Source organism: Bombina bombina, chromosome 2 (genome assembly GCF_027579735.1).
Source record: "Bombina bombina isolate aBomBom1 chromosome 2, aBomBom1.pri, whole genome shotgun sequence".
Lineage (NCBI taxonomy): Eukaryota > Metazoa > Chordata > Amphibia > Anura > Bombinatoridae > Bombina > Bombina bombina.
In genome coordinates, this window is record NC_069500.1 from 80,474,182 (window position 1) to 80,490,423 (window position 16,242).

The following is a 16,242-nucleotide window of genomic DNA, read 5'->3' on the forward strand; positions in this document are numbered from 1 at the left end:
AGAAAGTGGTGGGCTACAGGTGCAGATAGTACCTTGCATCTAATATTGCTTTTATGCTCCAATATATTTCAATAACAGCAACTAAATGGAGCAAGTGCATGTGAAGACTTGGGGTCTGCCCATTCCCCAAAATAACATATAGAAGCAACAGATGTCCACAGCACTTGTAAATAACTTTTAAATTTTATTCCAAAACTTCAGAAAAAGCGATGTTTCAAGTTCACAGACTCTTATTCATGCTCAATTCATGCTGAGCATGAATAAGAGCCTGTGAACTCGAAACGTCGCTTTTTCTGAAGTTTTGGAATAAAATTGAAAAGTTATTTACAAGTGCTGTGGACATCTGTTGCTTCTACATGTATAGTAATGGCAGAGTCAGGTATTTTTGCGGTTAGCCATGATTCAGAGATCACAAAGATTTGGGGCTTGTATCAGCACTCAGAAAGGTAAGGCTCACGTTGCTCCATCGCTAAACTGAACCGGTGTGGTCATTTTACATAGTATTTTCTATTAGAGGCCAGCAGATGGCACTGTTAGGTGAAGTCTTCCTTGCCCCCACTGGTATTTACTCTGTAAGCACCATCCTCAGTGCTCGCCCTGCAAATTTCTTGCTTGAGTTCACATAAAGGTGGATGGGATTCTGCTTTATTAGGTTAGTGGAATTTAGATGCCTGTGCTGTTGTGTGGTGGGTTAAACTGCCATTGTAAAGGGAGCAGTATAATTGTACTGTAACATGTGCAGACATCCCAACCTGCAAAAACTCATTTCAGGGAGGTGGCTTCACCCGCTACTGCGCCGCCACCCCCCCTCCTAGTTATATATTAGACACCTTGAAACCCTAAATAAGATAGAGACTTATCATTAAAGTAGTTTCTCACTAAAGTCACATTAAAAAAAGTAGCTTTATTGCACAACCACATACAACAAACCTATTTTCCAGTGATCGTACGCTTGTTGAATGCTTAAATATTTTAGAATACGAAGTTTAATTACGTGCAGTAAATAAAGTAGTATTTGTGTTTTATTTTATTAGAATCAGTGGGGGCCTTTCGGCTACTGATGCATGCTTTGAGGGTTCTATAACGTCCCAGCAACTAAAGGCATTCCTTAAAGAAACACTTTTCCGGATTTGGGCCACATTGGATCATGGTACTTGGAGTTTCAGGGAGATTGCATTCTATTTGCTGGCATCAGGGAGCCGCTATTACAATCAGGGAGACTCCCTGAACTTCAGGGAGAGTTGGGATGTCTGCATGTGTGTGTGTTTGTATATATGTGTGTACGTGTGTTTATATGTGTTTGTGTATATGTGCATGTGTTTTTATGTGCATGTGTGCGTGTTTGTGTGCATGTTTGTGTATATGTGTGTGTCTTTTTGTATATGTATATGTGCATGTGTGCGTGTTTGTGTGTGTGTATATGTGTGTGTGTTTTTGTATATGTATATGTGCATGTGTGTGTGTTTGTGTGTCTGTGTGTATATGTGTGTGTGTTTTTGTATATGTATATGTGCATGTGTGCGTGTTTGTGTGTTTTTGTATATGTATATGTGCATGTGTTCGTGTTTGTGTTTTTGTATATGTATATGTGCATGTGTGCATGTTTGTGTACATGTTTGTGTGTGTATATATATGTGTGTGTGTTTTTGTATATGTATATGTGCATGTGTGTGTGTTTGTGTGTGTATATGTGTGTGTGCGTGTTTTTGTATATGTGCATGTGTGCGTGTTTGTGTTTGTGTGTGTGTTTTTGTATATGTGTGTGTATGTCAGGTTCTTACCAAAGAAAAAACATCAGAATAATGCTTAGTGCATCAGTAACAGATGGCAAACTTTACTGTAGAGTTTGTGACCTTTCCAGTGAATCTCAATGTTACAGAGGAAAGCCTTTCATGCATGGATTCTAGATCATCTGCACTGTGTCCCAGTGACTGCTGATGCCACATCTCATAAATGCTAACCTTTTGAAGAAGTGATCAACGCAGGGCCGGCTTGTTAAATCAGACCGGCCCTGGACATTAGTATGCCCTGGCCCAGCCCCCCCATCTCAGCCCGCCCCGTACCTCAGCCCGCCCCCCCAGCTCAGCCCCGCCCCCCTCTGGCTCATGGCACAATCTATACGTTAAACAGAAAAGCAGGTTTATAAAGACAGCAAGCTAATTTAGCAGATCAGCAAAATTACACACCACTGCTTGTGCTTGCTGTGCAAAGGCTGTGTTAGACCATAGTGTTTACTGTGTTCCATACATCTAATGCAGTTACTAATCTCACACAACCCTCGGCTCAGTCCCTCTATAATATACATATAATAATTGAATTTGTGCCCCTTTTCGCTGACGTTAAACTCACTATTTTTAATTAACATAATGATATACAGTATATAATTCTTACATACCTAAACTAAGTTTTATATTTTTTTGCAACTCAACTTACTCTGTTAAACTTATAGACAGTGCACTGTGAGCTTAGTGGGTGTATGGTGTTGTTCTCTGCCTCTCCATTGCCGACTTTCCGAGACCGTCCCACACGTGACCCTACATTTGATTGTGATGATCGATTTAGAGTTCAGACAAGTTAAACTGAACTGAATTAATGTGCCTGGGCTGCTGCCTCTCTGCGGCCCACAGGGATTTTTCCCATTATCCCGGCTGCACAATCCGGCCCTGGATCAACGTCATTATGCTTCCACCATATGTAAAGAGGATAGTGTACTCTTGATAGCACTCAGCAGACAACAAGAATATGCAGATTCAGATACATGTTTTTCATCTATATCAGGGGTCAAGAAAGAAAAAGTGACTATAAATGTCACAAAACAAGTATCAATCAATTGACACCAGGTGGCGCTCTCATAAAATAAACAAAAATTAAACTGTAGTTCCAACCATATACCAGAATAAACATTGTTTTTACTATACACTTGCTACTTTTGTTGGACCCTGTGTTTCTCTTCGCTTGTGGATTGGAGTGTGACCTGTTCAGTACCGGAGTACAGTCTGCTGGGTGACTGAGAAGCTCCAGCCTGCTCTTATTGCACCTGGAGGTGCTTTGGATATTGTAAGTGTGACCTTAAACATCACATTTCAGTTGTTTCAAGCTGTACTGGGTTATGGTGGTTCCCCTTCTCTTTATATAGGACGGTTTTGGGGCACCGCCTGGAAGCATCCTGACTCCTGGAGCTGATTACTGCTGTACAGTTAGCTGGACAACTGAGAAGTACCAGCGTGCTCTATTAGCGCCATTTGGTGCATAATGCTTGTGAGTAACCATTTCACCTTTTTTACACCAATTTTTATAAGGGTATTAGGCCATTGTGGCACCTCTGTGTTTTCCTTTTTTCAGATCATCATCAACAACAGGATTTTGACCATCCTCTGACAGAGAGCTGCCTTGTTATCTGGATTATACATGGACTTGTTATACTGATTTGTTTCTATATGTGCTATTTTTATTTTTTGTATATAGTATAATTCAGTTTATATAGAGCGCCCCCTAAAGGAGATTTGTATATGTACATTTATTCCTTTTTTCTTATAAATGGCACAAAACAAATACCAATCAATAGACACCAGGGGGTGCTCTTGTACAGTAAAAAAAAATTAAACTGTAATTCCAATCATATACCAGAATAACAAAAACAAAAAATTATATACAATAAAATGACAGCAAAGTCCTCCAAAAAGCTGACTAGTCCAGGCTGCTCTTTGGGCTCGATTTATCAAAGCCCTAAGGCTGCAAGTTCTCACAAGAACCTGCTCGCTGTATTTAACAAGCAGCGGTCTTCAGACCGCTGCTTTCCTAACCTCTTTGCCACCTCTAAGGTGGCGTAATTCAATCTTCATGGTCTAGTCTGACTGAGGAGATTGACGGCTCCTGCCAGCGCACAGCCGTGCGTGTTTGGCTGTGTGCGGGCAGGGGGAGATTGCACGTGAGCGCAAAATAGCGCTCATGTGCAATGGTAATTTCCTCCAGGGAAATACGCCCCGCCAGAGGCAAGCTGAGGTGGACAGGGGTCTGTATTTGTGCCCATGTCTGCCTCAGCTTTGATATATCAAGCCCTTTGTCCAGATGTGGTCAATCTCTTGGCACAGGAATGGTCTGTATAATAGAATAGGAAAACACAGGAGTTCCTGCACTATTTTTGCAGGTGGAACTAAGTTCCCCCTGGACAGAGAACAGAAACACTTCAGAAAAACACTGCTGCTGTTGGTGGGAGGAGCTGGAGCACAGTCTGGTTAGAGGGATAGTAAGATTCTCTAGTAATGGGCAGTAACACTTCCTAAAATACACTAAATGCAAGCATGTAAGTGGTCCTGCTGTGTGATCACCCCACACTGTGGGGAACACATGGTGCTTACATTTCTGTATGGCTTACTCTGGGGTTATTTGCCTCCCCTCAGCAGAAATAGGACTATTGCACCTTAAATGGGTAAGACCCTGTGACAGAGGATGAGCCTGGAGTTGCTGTCAGACACAGGGAACATTCATGTGTGTCTAGCTTAGTTATTTAAAAGTTGTTTTTTATAAAAGTTTAGTGTTTCACCAAAGACAAAATGTGCTCAAAAGTCATGTTCTTCCAGCGTTCTCTCTGGAATTCCTTTTAGTTCTTCCAGAGATGAGGTTTGTATGGGAAATGCATGTGTACACACAAAGGAAGTAGTCTTCACAATTAAAGGTGTTCATGGAACATCTTGTAGTAGGAGAAGCCCAATTACTTTATTGTATACACCAATAGTGTGTGCAGTCTGTTTATCTATGTTGGTGTCTGTATGTCTATCAATTCATGGTCAGCAGGCAAGATTCTCTGCAGAATGCTGACCTGTGCAAAATAATAAAGTATTTGCTGCAGATTCAACCTTACCAGTTTTATCCCAAAGTGCATGGTGACCTGTTTTGCTATCACTGTTACTGTGCCCTCATGCCTCCTGCTTCCTCTGTCAGTGTTACTTGCTTCATATTTACTTGGTATACATGTTAATGGAAAAAGAAAATAACACTCAGACACCTTGTGACCATAATTTTACTTTAAATCACATTATCAATGTTTCTTAATGCAGAGTGAGATTACACACAAACCTTTTTAAGATCCTGATGTCAGATGTTTATATGACAGAGCCTTACACATTCTGAGGGCCAGGGAGTAAAATCTCCTAACATTTTACTATTCTACATCATCTATATACAAATGTCCCTTCATGTGTTCTAAAAAGTATGTGTCTGGCTTCTCAGTATTCGATATCAGTTGAATCCTAAATTACAAATAAAAATGTCACCCCTGCCATGTAAAAATGTAACCATGGATGTCCATCCTCAGTTCCAAAGGCAAACATTCAGCCCTCTCATTGGTTTTAATTTGCTTTCATTAACCAGAGTGTATAAATTAAATACATATAAATACAGTGTGTGTGTGTATAAAACAATATTAATTGTGAGGGGGTAGAAGTATTGGTGAGTTCCCACCCTTTTTTGTAGGATTGACCCCTGCTTGGGCCCCCAGATGTTTTGGAACTACATTTCCCATGATACTGAGAAGCTATTTAGGCTGTCTGAGCATCATGGGAAATGTAGTTCCAAAACATCTGGGGGCCCAAGGTTGCTGACCCCTGATCTATATCACATAGGGTGATCATATTGCCGCTTTAAAAAGGGACACATATGAAACATAAATATGTCAGGGTTCTTATACAAAACATTTCTTTAAACAGCCATGAATACAGCCCTGACATATGTATTTTTCATATGTGTTTTAAAAGCGGCAGTATGGTCACCCTAATATTACATTTGTTGCCTCCATGTCAATGTAAATAATGACAAGCTAAGTCATAGTTGTTCTGGTGTAGTCTGAGGCTTAGATTCATAGCTTTTTCCTACTGTCTCCAGTGTTGGTACCTTAAAACATCTCCATGGAGATACTTTTGTATCCAAATGTGTCTTAGTGTTTTTAACTATGAATTACGAGTATAGCCCAAACGTTTGTGCGCAAGCGATAAGGGGGTTATCACAAGTGTTTGTGCTCGTTGGGCTTACCCCTGGTATTTCGAGTTGAAAGTAAACACAATCACTTGAGATTAATCGCAATTTACACTAGAATTATTACCGTGACTTTAGAACTCTGGTTAAGTGTTGCACAAATCACATCACAAATACATTACAAAGTACAGTTACACTCATAATAACACTATCTAATAAAAAATATTCAAAAAAAATATTACACACAAAAGTTATAAGGTCTAAAACATATGAGGTCTCAGTTGTTAGGGGGAAAAAAAGGCAGCCAAAGGGCTTTAACATTGATATATATGTTTATATATGTGTACATCTGTATTTATGTATTTATATGAAACCCAACATATTTTCATTCATGATTCAGACAGAGAATACCCTTTTTTAAAAAGTTTACACTTCACTTCTATTATCAAATTTGCTTTGTTCTTCTGTTATTCTTTGTCTAAGAGCTATCTGGATAGTTAGCGGTCACATGCCTGAAGTACTACATGACAGGAAATAGTGCTCTTGCTAATGTATAACATGCTTGCAAACCTGCTGTCATATAATGCTGCAGACACATGCACACTCCTGAGCTTACCGTCATGTTTTTCAACAAAGAATAACAAGAAAACAAAACAAATTTGATCATAGAAGTACAGTGGAAAGTTGTTTAATATTAAATGCTCTATCTGAATCATGAAAGAATAATTTTAGCTTTTATGTCCATTTAAGTACATGAAGACATGTAAAATCATATTTTTGCATTTTTTATATTTAATAAAAAGTTATAGCAGTGGAAACTCCTCCGTAGGGGCAAATGGAGCAGCACCTCATCAAATTTTGACAAAAAATAAAATAAAATAAATAATAAAAAAATGCAAATATGAGGTGGGACTGTAAGGTTACTATTACTAGTAGTCTTAAGTTGTTGTTTTTTTTAAGGAGGGGGTGGGGCAAAACTCCTAAGTTAAGATTCCATGGAGGAGAAATTGTCTTGATTACAAGTTTAATATGGACCAGAGCCTGAACAAAAGTATGAATATCAGGTAGATTGGGAATCTTACTGTGGAAAAAAAACTGAAAGAGCAGAAATCTGCCCTTTAGAGAACTGGCAGATAGGCCCTTACTTAAACCATCCCGCATAATCCTGGGAATTCTGAAAGAATACCTTAAAAAACACAATCTATACACCAAGAAATAAAGGCCTTACAGACCTTGTTATAGATGTTCCTAAATACAGGCTTATGAGCCTGAATCAGGGTTTCAATCACGGAATCAGTGAAACCCCTATGTCTAAGGACTAAACTTTCAATTTCCATGCCATCAACATCAGAGAATTAGGATGCAGATGGAAAAATGGACCTTGAGACAGAAGGTCTGACTTCAGAAGCAGAGGCCAAGGAGGGCAGCTGGACATCTGAACCAGTTCTGCATAACAAATCATGCGAGGCTTTGCTGGGGATTCAGGAATACTGACTACTTCTCTAGGCTTATCTTGGAAATCACTCTGGGAAAATGAAACAGAGGAGGAAACAGATATGCAAGCTGAAAAGACCATGGAACTACTATAGCAACCACTAACTCTCCATGGACCTTGCAAAGTACCTGGGAAGTTTGTTGTTCAAATGAGAAGCCATAAGCTCTATCTCTGGGAGACCCCAAAGATCCACAATCTGATTGAACACATCCTGGTGAAGAGACCACTCCCCTGGATGTACAGATTGACAACTGAGAAAGTCTGTCTAACAGTTGTTCACTCCTGGAATATGAATCGCAGAGACTAGACAGGAATTGGTTTCTGCTCATTAGAGAATTTGAGACACCACCATTATTGCTAGGGAACTGTGAGTTCCCCATGATAGTTGACATAAGCTAGTGCTGTGACCTTTTCTGTCTGGAATTGGAAATGAGACTCTCTTTTCAACAGAGCCCTGAAAATTGCAAAGAGTTCTAGAATATTGATTTGTAACATCGCCTTACGAGGATCCCAAACTTCCTGTGTTCTCAGAGACCTCCAAACAGCTCCCCAAACTAAGACACTTGCATCTGTAGTGATCACAGTCCATATAGGACCAGCAAAAGATAACCCCACAATAATAAACTGATGATCCAGCTACCAAGTGTAGAGAATGACTTGTACTGGGATCCTTTGAGACAGCCGAGTATAATCTCTGCACCATACAAAGCTGTAGAGGCCTCATGTAAAAATTAGCAAATGGAATTGCATCTGAAGATGCAATCATGAGACCTAGGACTTCCATACAAAGAGTTACCAAGGGAAACAAGAGAAACTGAAGGTTCAGATAAGCTTATCTGCTCTGTTAGAGAAAGACTTATGGAGACTGACTCTATTTGAAAATCAAAAAAGTTACCTTGGTTTGAGGAACCAAAGAACTTTTTAGAAAATTGATCCTCCAACCATGCTGTTGAAGAAACTAATGAAAAATACATAGCTTGAACCAAGATGTCGTCCAGGTATGGAAACACTGCAATACCATGAGACCCGACCACAGGCAAAAGGGCACCTAGAACCTTTGTGGAGCTGTAGCCAAACCAAATGGTAGAGCAACAAACTGAAAATGCCTGTTCAGAAAGGCAAACCTCAGAAACTGGAAATGCTATTTGTGAAAAGGAATGTGAAGGTAGGCATCCTTTAAATCTATTGTGGACAAAAACTGACCATGCTGAATAAAAGGCAGAATAGTCCAAATTGATAACATTTTGAAAGATGGAATCCTTACAAACTTGTTCAGGGCTTCCAGATCCAGAACTGGTAGGAAAGTACATTACTTCTTTGGAACAATGAAAAGATTTGAATAAAATCCCATCCCTTGTTCCTGCAAATCTTATGCACATTAAACAATTTCTCAGAGGTATTTTCAAAATGATATTTGCATATAGATATCGAGATATATAAACATATATATATATATATATATATATATATTCATATACATAACTCGCTAAAAATAGATATATCAGTCCAAAAATTATCACATATATAGAGAAATATTTTTTTAGAAATTAATAGAACATATTCCGTTACGAAAACAGAAATAAAGAAATAAAGAAATAATCGCATTTTCATGTACAGTTTTCAAGTAGAATACATCAAAGGCTTTGCACAACATGTTAGTGGTTTTGTGTGTGTTTTTTTTCTATTTGTCTTCTCTATTGACTTCTATAGGGAAAACATGAACTCACACGCGATTTTAGTGTTTGCATTACGCGGTTTAACACGCTTGCAAAATAAGTTATTTTGCAACTTGTAATAGCTGTGCATCCCCAAATGCAAAAAAGCCATAACGCACGTAGGCCTAGATTTGGAGTTTTGTCGGTAACGACCCGAAAAACTAACGCCGGCTTTTTTCTGGCCGCACCATAAAAATAACTCTGGTATCGAGAGTCCACATAAAGGCTGCGTTAGGCTCCAAAAAAGGAGCGTAGAGCATTTTTAACGCAGCTTCAACTCTCGATACCAGAGTTGCTTACGGACGCGGCCAGCCTCAAAAACGTGCTCGTGCACGATTCTCCCATAGGAAACAATGGGGCTGTTTGAGCTGAAAAAAAAACTAACACCTGCAAAAAAGCCGCGTTCAGCTCCTAACGCAGCCCCATTGTTTGCTATGCGGTAACCCTTCCTACGTCTGCACTTAACACTCTAACATGTACCCCGAGTCTAAACACCCCTAACATTACACTTATTAACCCCTAATCTGCCGCCCCCGCTATCGCTGACCCCTGCATAATATTTTTAACCCCTAATCTGCCGCTCCGTAAACCGCCGCTACTTACATTATCCCTATGTACCCCTAATCTGGTTCCCTAACATCGCCGACCCCTATATTATATTTATTAACCCCTAATCTGCCCCCCACAACGTCGGTTCCACCTACCTACAATAATTAACCCCTAATCTGCCGACCGGACCTGAGCGCTACTATAATAAAGTTATTAACCCCTAATCCGCCTCACTAACCCTATATTAAATAGTATTAACCCCTAATCTGCCCTCCCTAACATCGCCGACACCTAACTTCAATTATTAACCCCTAATCTGCCGACCGGAGCTCACCGCTATTCTAATAAATTGATTAACCCCTAAAGCTAAATCTAACACTAACACCCCCCTAAGTTAAATATAATTTAAATCTAACGAAATAAATTAACTCTTATTAAATAAATTATTGCTATTTAAAGCTAAATACTTACCTGTAAAATAAATCCTAATATAGCTACAATATAAATTATAATTATATTGTAGCTATTTTAGGATTAATATTTATTTTACAGGTAACTTTGTATTTATTTTAACCAGGTACAATAGCTATTAAATAGTTAAGAACTATTTAATAGCTAAAATAGTTAAAATAATTACAAATTTACCTGTAAAATAAATCCTAACCTAAATTACAATTAAAACTAACACTATACTATCAATAAATTAATTAAATAAAATACCTACAATTACCTACAATTAACCTAACACTACACTATCAATAAATTAATTAAATAAACTACCTACAATTAACCTAACACTACACTATCAATAAATTAATTAAATACAATTCCTACAAATAAATACAAATAAATAAACTTGCTAAAGTACAAAAAATAAAAAAGAACTAAGTTACAAAAAATAAAAAAATATCTACAAACATAAGAAAAATATTACAACAATTTTAAACTAATTACACCTACTCTAAGCCCCCTAATAAAACAACAAAGCCCCCCAAAATAAAAAATGCCCTACCCTATTCTAAATTACTAAAGTTAAAAGCTCTTTTACCTTACCAGCCCTGAACAGGGCCCTTTGCGGGCCATGCCCCAAGAAGTTCAGCTCTTTTGCCTGTAAAAAAAAAACATACAATACCCCCCCCCAACATTACAACCCACCACCCACATACCCCTAATCTAACCCAAACCCCCCTTAAATAAACCTAACACTAAGCCCCTGAAGATCATCCTACCTTGTCTTCACCTCACCAGGTATCACCGATCCGTCCTGGCTCCAAAATCTTCATCCAACCCAAGCGGGGGTTGGCGATCCATCATCCGGTGCCTGAAGAGGTCCAGAAGAGGCTCCAAAGTCTTCATCCTATCCGGGAAGAAGAGGCGATCCGGACCGGCAACCATCTTGATCCAAGCGGCTTCTATCTTCATCCGATGACGACCGGCTCCATACTGAAGACCTCCACCGCGGACCCATCTTCTTTCGGCGACGTCCAACTGCAGAATGACGGTTCCTTTAAGGGATTCTATCAGCCAATCGGAATTAAGGTAGGAATATTCTGATTGGCTGATGGAATCAGCCAATCAGAATCAAGTTCAATCCGATTGGCTGATCCAATTGGCTGATCGGAACAGCCAATAGAATGTGAGCTCAATCTGATTGGCTGATTGGATCAGCCAATCGGATTGAACTTGATTCTGATTGGCTGATTCCATCAGCCAATCAGAATATTCCTACCTTAATTCCGATTGGCTGATAGAATCCTATCAGCCAATCGGAAGTCGAGGGACGCCATCTTGGATGACGTCCCTTAAAGGAACCGTCATTCTGCAGTTGGACGTCGCTGGAAGAAGATGGGTCCGTGGTGGAGGTCTTCAGGATGGAGCCGGTCGTCATCGGATGAAGATAGAAGATGCCGCTTGGATCAAGATGGTTGCCGGTCCGGATCGCCTCTTCTTCCCGGATAGGATGAAGACTTTGGAGCCTCTTCTGGACCTCTTCAGGCGCCGGATGATGGATCGCCAACCCCCGCTTGGGTTGGATGAAGATTTTGGAGCCAGGACGGATCGGTGATACCTGGTGAGGTGAAGACAAGGTAGGATGATCTTCAGGGGCTTAGTGTTAGGTTTATTTAAGGGGGGTTTGGGTTAGATTAGGGGTATGTGGGTGGTGGGTTGTAATGTTGGGGGGGGTATTGTATGTTTTTTTTTTACAGGCAAAAGAGCTGAACTTCTTGGGGCATGCCCCGCAAAGGGCCCTGTTCAGGGCTGGTAAGGTAAAAGAGCTTTTAACTTTAGTAATTTAGAATAGGGTAGGGCATTTTTTATTTTGGGGGGCTTTGTTGTTTTATTAGGGGGCTTAGAGTAGGTGTAATTAGTTTAAAATTGTTGTAATATTTTTCTTATGTTTGTAGATATTTTTTAATTTTTTGTAACTTAGTTCTTTTTTATTTTTTGTACTTTAGCAAGTTTATTTATTTGTATTTATTTGTAGGAATTGTATTTAATTAATTTATTGATAGTGTAGTGTTAGGTTAATTGTAGGTAGTTTATTTAATTAATTTATTGATAGTGTAGTGTTAGGTTAATTGTAGGTAATTGTAGGTATTTTATTTAATTAATTTATTGATAGTATAGTGTTAGTTTTAATTGTAACTTAGGTTAGGATTTATTTTACAGGTAAATTTGTAATTATTTTAACTATTTTAGCTATTAAATTGTTCTTAACTATTTAATAGCTATTGTATCTGGTTAAAATAAATACAAAGTTACCTGTAAAATAAATATTAATCCTAAAATAGCTACAATATAATTATAATTTATATTGTAGCTATATTAGGATTTATTTTACAGGTAAGTATTTAGCTTTAAATAGGAATAATTTATTTAATAAGAGTTAATTAATTTCGTTAGATTTAAATTATATTTAACTTAGGGGGGTGTTAGTGTTAGGGTTAGACTTAGCTTTAGGGGTTAATACATTTATTAGAATAGCGGTGAGCTCCGGTCGGCAGATTAGGGGTTAATAATTGAAGTTAGGTGTCGGCGATGTTAGGGAGGGCAGATTAGGGGTTAATACTATTTATTATAGGGTTAGTGAGGCGGATTAGGGGTTAATAACTTTATTATAGTAGCGCTCAGGTCCGCTCGGCAGATTAGGGGTTAATAAGTGTAGGCAGGTGGAGGCGACGTTGTGGGGGGCAGATTAGGGGTTAATAAATATAATATAGGGGTCGGCGGTGTTAGGGGCAGCAGATTAGGGGTACATAAGGATAACGTAGGTGGCGGTGCCTTGCGGTCGGCAGATTAGGGGTTAATAAGTGTAGGCAGGTGGAGGCGACGTTGTGGGGGGCAGATTAAGGGTTAATAAATATAATATAGGGGTCGGCGGTGTTAGGGGCAGCAGATTAGGGGTACATAAGGATAACGTAGGTGGAGGTCGGCAGATTAGGGGTTAAAAAAATTTAATCGAGTGTCGGCGATGTGGGGGGACCTCGGTTTAGGGGTACATAGGTAGTTTATGGGTGTTAGTGTACTTTAGAGTACAGTAGTTAAGAGCTTTATAAACCGGCGTTAGCCCAGAAAGCTCTTAACTACTGACTTTTTTCCTGCAGCTGGAGTTTTGTCGTTAGATGTCTAACGCTCACTTCAGACACGACTCTAAATACCGGAGTTAGAAAGATCCCATTGAAAAGATAGGATACGCAATTGACGTAAGGGGATCTGCGGTATGGAAAAGTCGCGGCTGAAAAGTGAGCGTTAGACCCTATTTTGAGTGACTCCAAATACCGGCGGTAGCCTAAAACCAGCGTTAGGAGCCTCTAACGCTGGTTTTCACGGCTAACGCCAAACTCTAAATCTAGGCCGTAGTGTTTTCGCAAATGATTTGCCGCGTGCCTTGTAATCTTGCCCTGTAAATTTTCCAAACTTTGTGATAGATCTATCTAGAAACAGGTTTGAGGGGCTGAATCATATTGTTAATCACAGTCAGAGAATCCTCTATGACTGAGAACTAAGCATTCAATTTCCATGCCATTAAGTTTAGAAACTTTAGATCTAGATGGAAGAAGTGACCTTTAGACAGAAAGGTCTGGCCTTAGAGGAAGAGGACACAGTGGTCAACTGGACATTTGGCTCAGATCCACATACCAAATCCTGCATTTCGTATCGAAATTTTTAAACAGTTGGTTAGTGACGACTTGGAACTTATCTCGAAAAATAGCAGTAAAGTAAAGCATAACCTTTATGCCAATGAGCAAAGAGCTATAGAGAGTCTGAGGGGCGACAAGTCCCTTGTCATTAGGCAGGCAGACAAGGGAGGTGGTGTTGTCCTCCAGAATTTGGAGGACTATCTTTTGGAAGCCCGTAAAATACTTTTTGATACTTCATATTACATTCGTTTGAGTCATGATCCTACCACATATCATAAAGGTATATTGAAAGACCTTGTAGATTTTGCTTACAAGGAAGGCATAATACTTAAGAAAGAGAGAGAATTTTTGGCTCCAAAAGAACCTAACTATGCCTTTTATTATCACTTACCCAAACTACAAAAAAATCCTATTTGCCCTCCTGGTCGGCCCATAATTGCGGGCATTGGCAGTCTCATTGATAATGTGTCCTCCTATGTTGACCATTTTTTGCAAAAGTATGTTTTGGGTCTCAAATCCTACATTCGGGATTCTTCTGATTTGATTAATAAATTAGAATTATTGACCATCACTCCCAATCTATTATGGATCACTTGTGATGTTCAGTCGTTATATTCAAATATATCCCACCAGTTGGGTATTTCAGCGATATCAGAATATTCACAAGGGGATATCTATCTTCCTGTCAATCAATGTGAGTTTATTTTACAACTTATATCATTCCTTTTGAGGCATAATTATTTTCTGTTTCAGGATTAGTTTTTTTCTTCAAGTCAAGGGTACCGCCATGGGTACCAGGTTCAACCCGAGTTATGCCAACTTTGTTAATGGGCTCTTTTGAACAACAATATGTCTATGATAAGGCGTACCTGGTATTCTATGGGCGGTACATTGACAATCTGATTTTAGTTTGGAGGGAGAACATGGCTTCTGCCAACTCCTTTGTCGAACACCTTAATCTTAATGACAGGGGACTTGTCTTTACCAGATGTAAACTGGTACACTCACTTTAAGACAGTGGATTGTAACAGTTACTTAGACTTTACAAGTCATCACTATTATCCTTGGAAACGTAATGTGCCGTTTGGCCAATTTAAATTGATTAGTTGGAATTGCAGCACTTTAGCTGATTATGAAACCCAAAGCCTTATTCTTAAGGAACAGTTTAACAAAAAACATTACCCCCCTCTTATTATAGACAAAGGCTATAGAAGAGCCACATTTGATAATAGAGATGATTATTTTAAACCTAACAAGACTACTAGACGCTGGTATTACAGTTTTTTTTAAACCTGGCGTTAGCCGCAAAAAGGTGAGCGTTGAGCAGAATTTAGCTCCACATCTCACCTCAATACCAGCGTTGCTTACGGTAGCGGTAAGCTGGCTAAATGTGCTCGTGCACGATTTCCCCATAGGATACAATTGGGCTGAGCTGGCTGAAAAAAAACCTAACGCAGCCCCATTGTTTCCTATGGGGAAAGAAAAAATATGTCTGCACCTAACACCCTAACATGAACCCCAAGTCTAAACACCCCTAATCTTACACTTATTAACCCCTAATCTGTCGTCCCCGACATCGTCGCCACCTGCATAATATTATTAACCCCTAATCTGCTGCTCCGGACACCGCCGCCACCTACATTATAGTTATAAACCCCTAATCTGCTGCCCCCAACATCGCCGCCACCTACATTATAGTTATTAACCCCTAATCTGCGCCCCCAACGTCGCCGCAACTATATTAAATTTATTAACCCCTAATCTGCCGCCGCCAACGTTGCCGCCACTATAATAAAGTTATTAACCCCTAAACCTAAGTCTAACCCTAACCCTAACATCCCCCTAATTTAAATATAATTTAAATACATCTAAATAAATTTACTCAAATTTAATAAATTATTCCTATTTAAAACTAAATACTTACTGATAAAATAAACCCTAAGCTAGCTACTATATAACTAATAGTTACATTTGTAGCTAGCTTAGGATTTATTTTTATTTTACAGGCAACTTTTTTTTATTTAATTATTTTAACTAGGTACAATAGTTATTAAATAGTTATTAACTATTTAATAACTACTTAGCTAAAATAAGTACAAAATTACCTGTAAAATAAATTCTAACATAAGTTACAATTACACCTAACACTACACTATCATTAAATTAATTACCTAAACTACCTACAATTAATTACAATTCAATTCAATAAACTAAATTACGAGAAAAAAAACATTAAATTACAGAAAAAAAAAATAATTTACAAGAAGTTTAAACTAATTACACCTAATCTAAGCCCCCTAATAAAATAAAAATGCCCCCCAAAATAATGAAATGCCCTACCCTATACCAAATTACAAATAGCCCTTAAAAG